This window comes from Ailuropoda melanoleuca, chromosome 10, assembly GCF_002007445.2.
Source record: "Ailuropoda melanoleuca isolate Jingjing chromosome 10, ASM200744v2, whole genome shotgun sequence".
NCBI lineage: Eukaryota > Metazoa > Chordata > Mammalia > Carnivora > Ursidae > Ailuropoda > Ailuropoda melanoleuca.
Genome location: NC_048227.1, coordinates 66,242,446 through 66,253,787, shown reverse-complemented (window position 1 = coordinate 66,253,787; position 11,342 = coordinate 66,242,446). Strand labels below are relative to the sequence as shown.

Here is an 11,342-nt window from a genome sequence, read left to right as displayed (position 1 = left end):
CCAAGGAATTGTTGAAAAGGAAAAACAAAGCTGGGGGCATCACGTTGCCAGATTTTAAGCTATACTACAAAATGTGATCACAAAGACAGCATCATACTGTCACAAAAGCAGACACATAGACCAATAGAATAGAGAACCCAGAAATGGACCCTCGGCTCTTTGGGCAACTAATCTTTGACAAAGCAGGAAAAAACATCCAGTGGGAAAAAGACAATCTCTTCAATAAATGATGCAGGGAAAATTGGACAGCCAAATGCAAAAGAATGATACTTGACCACTCTCTCGCACCATACACAAAGATAAACTCCAAATGAATGAAAGACCTCGATGTGAGACAGGAATCCGTCAAAATCATAGAGGAGAATATAGGCTATAACCTCTTTGACATCGGTCACAGCAAATTTTTTCATGACACATCTCCAAAGGCAAGAGAAACAAAAGAAAAAATGAACTTGTGGGACTTCATCAAGATATAAAGCTTCTGCACAGCCAAGGAAACAGTCATTAAAAACTAAGAGGCAGCCCACGGAATGGGAGAAGATATTTGCAAATGACACTACAGATAAAAGACTGGTATCCGAGATCTACAAAGAACTTCTCAAACTCAGTACACGAGAAACAAATAATCAAATCAAAATATGGGCAGAAGATATGAACAGACACTTTTCCAATGAAGACATACAAATGGCTAACAGACACATGAAAAAAATGTTTAAAATCATTAGCCATCAGGGAAATTCAAATCAAAACCACATTGAGATACCACCTTATGCCAATTAGAATGGCAAAAATTGACAAGACAAGAAACAACAAAGGTTGGAGAGGATGTGGAGAAAGGGGATCCATCTTACATTGTTGGTGGGAATGCAAGTTGGTACAGCGACTCTGGAAAACACTGTGGAGGTCCCTTAAAAAGTTAAAAATAGAGCTACCCTATGATCCAGCAATTGCACCACTGGGTATTTACCCCAAAGATACAGATGTAGTGAAGAGAAGGGCCATATGCACCCCAATGTTCATAGCAGCATTGTCCACAATAGCTAAGTTGTGGAAGGAGCCTAGATGCCCTTCAAGAGATGACTGGATTAAGAAGATGTGGTCCATATATACAGTGGAATATTACTCAGCCATCAGAAAGAACAATAACCCAACATTTTCAACAACGTGAATGGGACTGGAGGAGATTATGCTAAGTGAAATAAGTCAAGCAGAGAAAGACAATTATCATATGGTTTCATTCATTTATGGAACATAAGAAATAGCAGGAAGATCAGTAGGAAAAGGAAGGGAAGACTGAAGGGGAGGTAAACAAAAGGCGGAAGGAACCATGAGATACCACAGACTCTGGGAAACAAACTGAGGGCTTTGGGGGGGGATTGGGACAGGTTGGTGAAGGGTATTAAGGAGGGCATATATCGCATGGAGCACTGGGTGTCATATGCAAATAATGAATCATGGAACACTACATCAAAAACTAAGGATGTACTGTATGGTGACTAACATAACATAATGAAATTATTACTTAAAAAAAGGAAATAGCATATGTAAGGTATCTGGGAGAACATATGTGGAATCCCTGACCCACAAGTCATTTTTAAAAAGACTCCTCTTCCCCTTCTCAAAATCATAGATCTAGTTTGTTTCAAAAGCAGGATGAAAATTTGATCTCCTAAATTTTCAATTAAATAAGGTGTATTTTTAAAAGTCAGGTAGTTCATTTAATTTACCCAAATAGCCAAAGGTCTATGTTTATAACCACATGTTTCATTTGTTTGTCATTCGGGCATAATACTTAAACAATCTTTCCCTGTGAGTCCTAAATATTGAAACTTTCATTCTCGTAGAAAATCCTTGATGTTGAGTTTGAAACAAATGTTTGTTGAGTCAGAAAAACATTTTTATTTTGACAAGGTGTTTAAAAATTAATTATTATATCAGAGCTCTCAGAACTGCTCCAGCAGCCTGAAGCCCTACCAGACCAGGACCCCCGAACACGTCAATAAACAACAGTGACAATACAGCCAAGGGCCACCCCACATGTTTGACAATAGAACCCAGTAAACAGTCATTTTTCTTTTCAGCTGCTGAGAAAAGAAGAATATAATTTTTCATTCCATCCCCAGGACTATATTCTAAACGCTGAGATGATTCCCAGAAATTAAAATAAAAACACCATGGACTCAAAAGTGAATCACAGGTAATTACTAGGTGCCTCTAGCTTTGTGTTTTCTTTTTCCATCGTATACATGTCTAGCTTTTTTGTCTTTATCAAGTTGACAGTTGGCTCATTTAGATCTGATCTGCAGAACACCACTTCGTATCTCTAGTGCAATAAAGTGAAAAAGTGGAAAGATGCATCTGTTTCATTTCAAGCCCTTAATATGAAACTAACATACTATCTGTGGTGCATATTTCATGCATTAAGATGTTGTTCTTCAAATCGTGAAAAATATCGTTAAATGCTCCATTAGAAATTGCTTCCATGTTTTATATATCTGTGTAAGTCAGTGGTTTTTAACAGGTCGTGTCGGGGGAGGGGAATGATTTTGCCCCACAGACAACATCTGGCAATGTCTGGAGACATTTTTGATGGTCACAACTTGGGAAGGTGTATGCTATTGGCATCTAGTGTGTAGAGAACAAGGGTGCTGCTAAACATCTTTCAAGCCCCAGGACAGCCTCGCCTAACAAAGGGTTATCCAGCTCGAAACATCATTAATGTGGAGGTTAAGAGGGCCAGGTGTAAGTTTACATGTGTAAATCTGTATTTGTTTTTCTGACAATTATGCATTACCTTTGGGTTTATATCCATTTCTTCAAAATAAACAAAAATGTTTTAAAAATCAGTTTACTTTGTTTAGAAGCACTTCCCATACCAAGAAGATTATTGAAAGTAAGTGCATTATTTCTAATATTTTCATGTTTATCAGTGTTCTGTGTGGGATTAAAAAAATCTGTTCAAGGAAATAAGAAAGGGCATGTAGAAAAAAAGGAACAATAATTAAAATAAAGTTTGATCTTTATACTTTATGGATATAGAAAACAATTATTGTAAAACACATTTGAAATAATAATTTCCACTTCTTGATGCTTTATTTATATATTCCATTTTGTAATGTCACCTTTTTTTGTTAGCCAAAGAAATATTTTTTAATAAACAAAAAAATCAAAGACATATATTTAATATATGCCCATTTATGATGTTTCTCCACCTCTATCCTTAACCAAAAATAAGTTTCCACGACATTTTAACTGAAGATACAAAAACTGGCACCCCAGCAAATGTGGTGCTAATAAAAACAATCAAATCTTTGTTGTTTCTGAAAGTAATTGCAGATGACAGGATCCTGTCTGGCTGTTGATAATAAGTTCTTTTAGAAATAGTACCTGGTTTAGAGACTATCTTAGAATGTTCAAGTCTTAGGTTTAATACCACACAGCGGGAAGAGAGAAGACAGGGGAAGAGCTGAAAGACACTACTGGACAAAACACAACGGTACTGCCTCCATCACTCTATACCTGCGACTCCACGCCAGAAACACGGAAGAACTAGGCACCTCTACCATCAGTCATGCTCGGAGGTACACCTGTGCACAGCCAGCACTCATGCTGCCCCCTGCTACCTCTGAACCGACTGTAGGTGGGTGAGCTCGCGGGAAACTCGATTTCGTGCAGCACCATAGTTGCTAGGGAATGTGAAAATGTAGATTTTAGCTTTGTAGTCTTCATGGTTCTAGACGTCGAGATAAAAGGGATTGGAATGGGAACTGAGCCAAATTATAGTATCTGCTATAGTCACCAAATTATTTTAAGACACATCGGCATTTTAAAAACTATTTATTTTATAGCAGTCTAATTTGGTTCTAAAGCTATTCATAATCCTGTTTGTTTGGGGGTATTGCTACTCTTCATGTTTGTGTGTTCTTTCTACAGATGGGTTCTTTTCTAAAATATTAAACTTAATTGCCATATCATTTATTTATTCTATCAATAAACATTGAATGCCTACTCTGGAACAAGCATTGTTTCATTCTGCACATACAGCTGTGAATTGAAAGAGGCAAAAATCCTTGTCCTCATGAAATTACCTTCCAATGAGAGCTCGGTAAGTCAATAGGATTAGGGACAGCTACAGAAAACAAAAAAAAAAAAATTAAACTGAACTGAGTTACAGTAACTTCAACAAGACAGCAGTTTGTCTCTGACATAAAAGAAGTCTGAAAATAAGAAAGACTGCAAAAACAGCCCTATTCTTCCCCCTTCCTATATCATCCCCTTGGTTATGTAACCTGTAGTTCCTCTCACTAAGGAGATGGGATCCATGTCTTGAATCTGAGCTGGCCTTGTGACTTGCTTTGGCCAATAGAACAGGGCAGAAGTGCTGGTGTTCCAGTTCTAAGCCTAAACCCTAAGGGGTCTTCATGTTTCCACTTGTTCTTTGTGCCTCTATCATTCCATGAGAAGGATGTGCCCGACCGCTGTGCTAGAGGGTGAAAGACACCTGGAACAGAGGTGAGGCATACCAACTGTCTCATTTGAGCCCAGCCTACACCAGTCAACTCTCACTTGTCCTCTAGAAGCCAGAGAGAGCCCAGATGAGTTCAACTCCAGAGATGTGTGAGAAATAAGTGTTTTTGTAGACCACTGAAGTTTTGTGAAGATTTCTTATTTGGCATTATTGTGGCAATAGAAAACCGATACAGGAACAAAGCAGTCCGGGCAGACATAAAAGCTGAGAAGTGTAGGGACCCAAGCTCCTTGTGCTCTGCAGCTTTCATCCTCAATTGGTGGCTTCTGTTTTATCGTCCAATATTGCTGCTGAGCCATCACACCGGAATCACACATCCCAACCAGTGCGAAACCAACAAGGGGTGAAAAAGGAGACAAATGTTCCTTTTAAGGAAACTTCCTGGAAGTTAGTTATAGACACATCCAGCTATAAGGAGTGAGAACCAGAAAATGTATTTTTATTTTATTTTTTCCTTTATTTCTTTATATTTCCTTTATTCCTATCACCTAGATAGAAAGTGGGGGTTCTATCAGTAAGGAAGAAGGCGAGACTAGATTCTGGGGACAACTGGTAAGCCACCAGTGCCAATAAAACATACTGACAGAGGGGTGGCTTGGTCGGTTAAGTGTCTGCCTTGGGCTCATGTCTTGATCTCCAGATCCTGGGTTGGGTTCTCTGCTCAGTGGGGAGTCTGCTTCTCTCTCTCCCTCTGCCCTTCCCCCCGGCTCATGCTCGCTCGCTCTCTCTCTCTCTCAAATAAATAAATAAATTCTTTAAAAAAAAAACATACTGACAGAAAGAAAGTTACCTATTTCACTATTTAAGGCTCTTACCAAATGAAAGCAGTTTTCTACTAAATGGACTGTGCAATCATAGTAATAATTAAAGAAATATTAATATTCATAAATCCAAAATAGAATTTTTTCGTATGGCACTTTACTGCTTATGAAATTTTGCTTTTTGATAAAGGGGCAAAGCCTTTTTTCAGTAATAGTTCCAACATTGTCCAACTGTCTCAATAATTCAGCTGGTGTGAGCAAGTCTTATAACAAAGCAGTGTTCGTTTTTATCATAAGTGGTCATTAAGCATAACAGCAGAGCCCATCTGGGCTGAAAGACTAGTTCCAAAAAGACATTTTGGGGTAAAAGGACGAGAAACAGGAGTATCGCTTCTGCACCTACAGGGCCACGGTTCACCCCCACACTGTAGAATTCACCTGGCAATATGTATTTAACTATGCTTTTGAGTAAGGAATCCAACCACAGCAAGAAAATATATGCCAATAATTTAAACTATAATTTAAAATATAACTTTCCTATTCTTGGGTTCTTAATTCCCAAATAAAATCTTAAATTCACTTGAGCAGAGCTGTATTTTTAGGATGTGAAATGAAATGTATAGATTAACTTTGTTCTACTTACCTACCCTGCGCGTGCATGCATGCACACACACACACACACATACACACACACACACACACACACTGGCAAGAAATTGAAATTATTTCCTCCTCAACTCCACATACTCTTACAGAACCTGTTCATATCTATTCTTCAGTCCTTGCAAAGTGAGCAGTGGGGCAAATTACTGGCTATTGGTAACTGAAACAGTGATAGACACCTAACCTCAGATGGGAAAATCATGTAGTTTTCACTTCCAGAATTTTCTAAATGAGACACAGCAACCCTAATCTCTTAAGTTAATGACTTGAGAGAATTTTGGTGGAGCCATTTCTAATCACAGGCCTGCTTAAGCATTGGATGTCAGCCTTTAGACAATAAAGAATGAAGCAAACAGGCAGAGTTATAAGAAACCATGAAGTTCAAGAATGACAGAGAGAGAGAGAGAGAAAGATAATGAATAGCTGTCTGTTTCTGATGGCTTTCCTGGCTTCAGTCCCTCATGAAGACAAATCAACCAAGCTATTTGCATCTGGGTCAAATTATTGTCTTCTTTCCTGTTATAAGCTCCCATGATCAACTATACAAGCTACTATCTAAAGCCAATCTCTCCACTTGTAAATTGAATCACATCCGTTATCTCCTAATCAAGGACATCATTCCAGATATTATCCTCAATTTCCCCTGAAACATCAATTTTTTCTTAATACTAAATCATTCCCCCAGTGCCAAAGCAGTACCTGGAACATAGTAGATGTTAAATAAATATTTGTTGAATGAACTCACCAAAGGGGAAAAATCATAGTCAACAGAAATCAGGCTTCAAGAAAGTAGATTGGCAATAGTGCAGGGAGAGGAAGGAATGGGGAGCAAGAGGGAAAAGCTATAACACTGGAGAAATATTTAGGATTGTCATAACCCAAGACACAGACCCACTAAAAGACTGAGATTTAATCAGAAGATGATAGAATGCTATTTCACTTCCGCACTTTATCACAATACCAACAGGATTCCAATATAGCAACAGTGGATTGCAGCTGAAAACTTCAGGCTCTTTCTGAGGGGGAGCACTTAGGGAAGTCTCAAGTCAAGAAAGGAGACAAGAGCAAGATCCTTAGAGGAATTTTAAGGCTCTGACACCTGTAGCAACAGCAGAAACTAATACAGTCCAACTTCTAGACCAATTAATATAAATCCACCCACTATAGCCTTACTCACCATAGTTCCTATTATTTGATATAACATGTCCAACTTTTAGAAGTAGCCTAAAGAGAAATGATGATTAAATGTAATGTAGTGTCATTACATTTAAGCATGACATTCTGGAAAAGAAAACGGACAGTGGAGGAAAACTAAGGAATTCTGAATAAAGTATGTACTTTAATTAATTATATCTCTAGTGATTCATTAACTGTGACGAAGGTACCATATTAAGATCATAATGAGAGGTACTGGATGAGAAGTATATAGGAAATCTGTACGACTTTTCTGTCAACCTATCACTATTTTAAAATTTAAAAGCCTATTTAAAAATCCAAAACAGAAGATGAAAATTATTGTCAGTAATTGTCACTCGGCATCATATTGTTTCTTTCTCTATCCATTAAAAATATCCCTCTGGGCTCTGGGGATCACGGAATACCGACACACGGTTTTCTCACAAAGCAAAATATCCTAGAGGCAAGTGTCCTAACAAATAATATAAAATACTTAGTTTTTATAATTAATTTTCCTCTTCCACATCAACAAGGCATTCAGTAAGGCTGATAACGTCATGAAGAAGAGGAAAAACTTCTCTCACTTCTATACTAAAGTCTAAGCTAGGCTTACTGGGGGGCAGGGAAGAAAAATCATCAGTATTTATAGCTCTTAGTTTTGACAGTTCTTGGCATATTCTGTTATTTCACAGAGAATATTCTCCTTGGGGTGGAAGGTAGACGATAAGCGTCTGTGTTGGATGTCTACGGATCAAGGCAATAGTTCACGTTCAGGCAGACTTGTTTGGTTTCCATGCTAGGAAGTGGCATGTTGTTCTTTTCCTTCCTTAAACTCTTGGAAAACAGTGACACCTGAGCCCCCACTGTTCTATTTAGCTCTGTTTTAATAGCTCAAGAAACATTTCTTAAGTGATTACTAAATATAAGCTAATAACCAAGGATGATTCAAATTTCAGCTTTGAAGAAGTTTATAACCAAAAGAGATTATATCATATACCTAAGAGCTATAACAAAATATATCAAATTCTGTACTATGAAGTGAGGGATGGAGAAGTAGATTCACAAATTGGAAGTATGATTCCTGAAAGGTAACAGCTTCCATATTACTTAGGGAAAAAAAAAAAAAAAGATGGCAGAGATGCAAGCATGTGAAAGGATTTAAGGTCACATTCATATGTGGTAAGAGGATAGTTCGAATTATCACAACCCAGCTATTTCAGAAATGCATTTTCTGAAATAAAAACTCTTTATGGCCATCCTCACCCTCCAACATTTCTCCTTTCTAATTGAGAGCAAGCAGTATTGACCCCAATAGCATTCCCAGGAGTATTTTTAAGAAATAGCTGAAGTCCAGGCATCTCCAAAATAGCTTTTGCCTACAGCTCATGTTGGAACCTGGAAACCAGTTAAATTTTCCTCACATCACTCTGCGCGGTCATCCAAAATGCAAGCCCTTGGGATCATCCTTCTTTTTCCCTACCCTCAGTTCTACCTAGCTGGCCTTCCACGTTCCGATTTCCTGACCTCTGAATTTTACCCCACCTGTTCCATTGTGCCCTTTGAACCCCCAGATCCTCTGCAAATAAACTTCTCCTTCCTGAGTGCTTTTCCTCCTCCCTTTACTGTAAAGTCTGCCCTCTTGACTCCAATCAGGTCTTAGGCACTTTCTCCTCCATGCTCCCACATCTACTCCCTAAATTTACTCTACAGCTTATTACTTTGTTACAGTTCTGCTTCCTATTCATTTTTGTATTCCCAGGACCTAGTAAAGGCCTTATTAAACATTAAATAAATGACTGAATGAACACAAGAACAATACCTAGCAAATGCAAATTTTTATGGTAGAAATTGCACCTGTATATGGTTTAGAGGAAGAGTTGATTGGATTAGAGTTAATCAAGCAAAGCTGCAGCTCTCAGTTAAGTGACCTGGAGGATTCATCTATGAAAATATAACTCATATCACTTAACATGAAAAAAAGAAAAGGTGATTAAATTTTCCCTTTTTTCCCCTCCAACCCTCTTAAGTCGCTAAGGAAATGGAACGATATTATCAGTTTGACAGCTTCTCTCTATGAACCTTCCAACTTACACATCATGATGACAATGCTGATGCGGTAAGAGGAAACAGCAGTTGTCATAGCACCCACATGGTCAGTAAGAGGCAATTCACACATTGGGAGGTGTAGCCCTGATCACCTACTGTGCGCTGACAGCTGCGCTGCTCAGATGAGAATAAAGAGCCAGGATGTTCGCTGAGGTCAGAGCTTCCTGGATTCATTGACAAATGAAGAAATCAAAAAAAGTAAATGAATAAAAACACAAAACCGTCATATTATTTTCTTCATCAGAATTTGCACTTTGAACAGTTGTCCAGGGACAACTCAAAAGAATTCAGTAATTCAATTCATGCTGGTAGGCATTTCTATTTTGTGAACTTTTCTGTATGAATGTTATATAATGATTAAAAAATGAAATGAATCTCATGGCTTAATATTACAGAACAAGGAAAACCTATTCTTAAGTCACAAGTCAAATTTACCATGAATAATTATATAAGAAGTAAAGGTCAAAGGGGAATTAGAGATCAATAACTGAACACAGAACAGTTTTTTGACTTTTCATTCCAGCACTACTTTTTTTCAAAAATTGCTGTAGGAATGACATTGCTGGAGGAAATAAAATAACAGGCAGTAATCATTTTGACAGTTGGGTTAGAATAATTCCATGTTTCTTAGTCTTCCCCTAAAGTAGAGATGTTTTAGAAGATACTTGTTATGATCAGTACAGAACTTAATTCTCTCCCTCGCTCAAATGCTTCTCTGAGCCACTTGAGAAATAGTACCAGAGAGTAAGATGCCCTGGGGTGAAAATATCACCTTTAGTATTCTTTAAGTTGATATGGAAGAATGTGGCTTCAATGTCCAGCAACAATGTGCTTCCTAATACTGCACAGGGGAATTAGACAGACTCACCTGCTCAGCCTCAGGCTGGGCTGAAATCCATAGGCCTTCCCGCAGGGCGGGGTCGGAGAGTGGAGAAGCAGACGAGGGCATGTCGTTCCAGTGGGCAGAAGCTCCCAAGGAGAAAGGGATGGAAGGAGTGGAACTCTACGTGTCTGGGTCCTCCTCCCAAACTCACCAAGCAAGTAAGATTGAACAGGAAAAGGTGACCAGCAGAAATGAAGACAAACGAGTGACTTTCAGAGAATGAAATGCAAACTGAAAAATGTTGGATATTGTGCTAATTCATGTCCCCCAGCCAACATGGAAACTTCAGGAGTTCGGAGGCGGTGTTCCCCCACTCCCAAAGGCTATTTGCTTCTGACTTAGGTTTTGTTACCACTTGTAAAACCTCCATCTTCATATATATCGAAATGGGCAATACCTATGCTCCTACTGGACTAAAAGCTCCCTGAATTCAGGCAAGGAATACCTCTGCAGCCGTGCTTGTAACTACAGAGCATCCAGCACAAAGCCCGGTGTAGAGCTGACTCCAATAGTAGTCATTGAATGAGTGAATGAACGAGTGACTATCATTAATATCCAGGCACGACTCAGGAAAACCTCAGAAGTAGTGCCTGGGAGCTACCACCTTTGCCGCAGAGAAACCGATTGCTCCCTTTGTATGTGTCTTGTCAACCTTAGCTCTGCTTGGACCTAATCTCTCTCTCTCTCTCTCTCTCTCTCACACACACACACACACACACACACACACACACAGGGACATTTGTAATGGAAGAACAGAGTCCCCTGTTGAACACGGCTTGTCTCATGACTGGGTAGCCAGGGAGCTTTCCAGGATAAGGGACAGTAGGGGACAGGCTAATGAATGGCAAGCTATGTCTGAGGTGTTAGTGTATGAGGGTGTAGAAGATATGGAGGATAATTATGCAAATGAAGAGAAAAAAATTTAGCCAGGCAACAGCTTTTTCCATTTTTTTCCCTCTTATGTAAATATATTATTTTTTCAAATTGTAACAGTATACAACACTTCGCAAGCATGAAAGGGAGCAGCTATGATTATTGAACACGAGAATGTATTTGCTGTGACACCGAATGAGGTGGTTTAACACCGTTTTTGACAATGGACTTTGTGGTCACACTCTTGCCAGTTCCAGGATCTCAGTTTAGTTGCTTAATCTCTCAAAGCTCAGTTTCTCATCTGGAAATTGTGAAAAACAATGGCTACCCGACAGAATTGCTGTAAGAGTTA

At 38.8% G+C, this 11,342-nt stretch overlaps 1 long non-coding RNA gene across 2 annotated transcripts in view; it reads right to left on the bottom strand.

Moving 5' to 3' along the window:
* LOC117803973 overlaps positions 1-11,044 on the bottom strand; it is a 46,202-nt gene extending 35,158 nt beyond the window's left edge. For both annotated transcript variants that reach the window (XR_004628109.1, XR_004628108.1), the window contains exons 1-2: positions 10,103-11,044; positions 9,220-9,398 (exon numbers count right to left, since the gene is read on the bottom strand). This is a non-coding gene — a long non-coding RNA (uncharacterized LOC117803973). The remainder of the gene's footprint in view (positions 1-9,219; positions 9,399-10,102) is intronic.
* Positions 11,045-11,342: the final 298 nt, after the last annotated feature.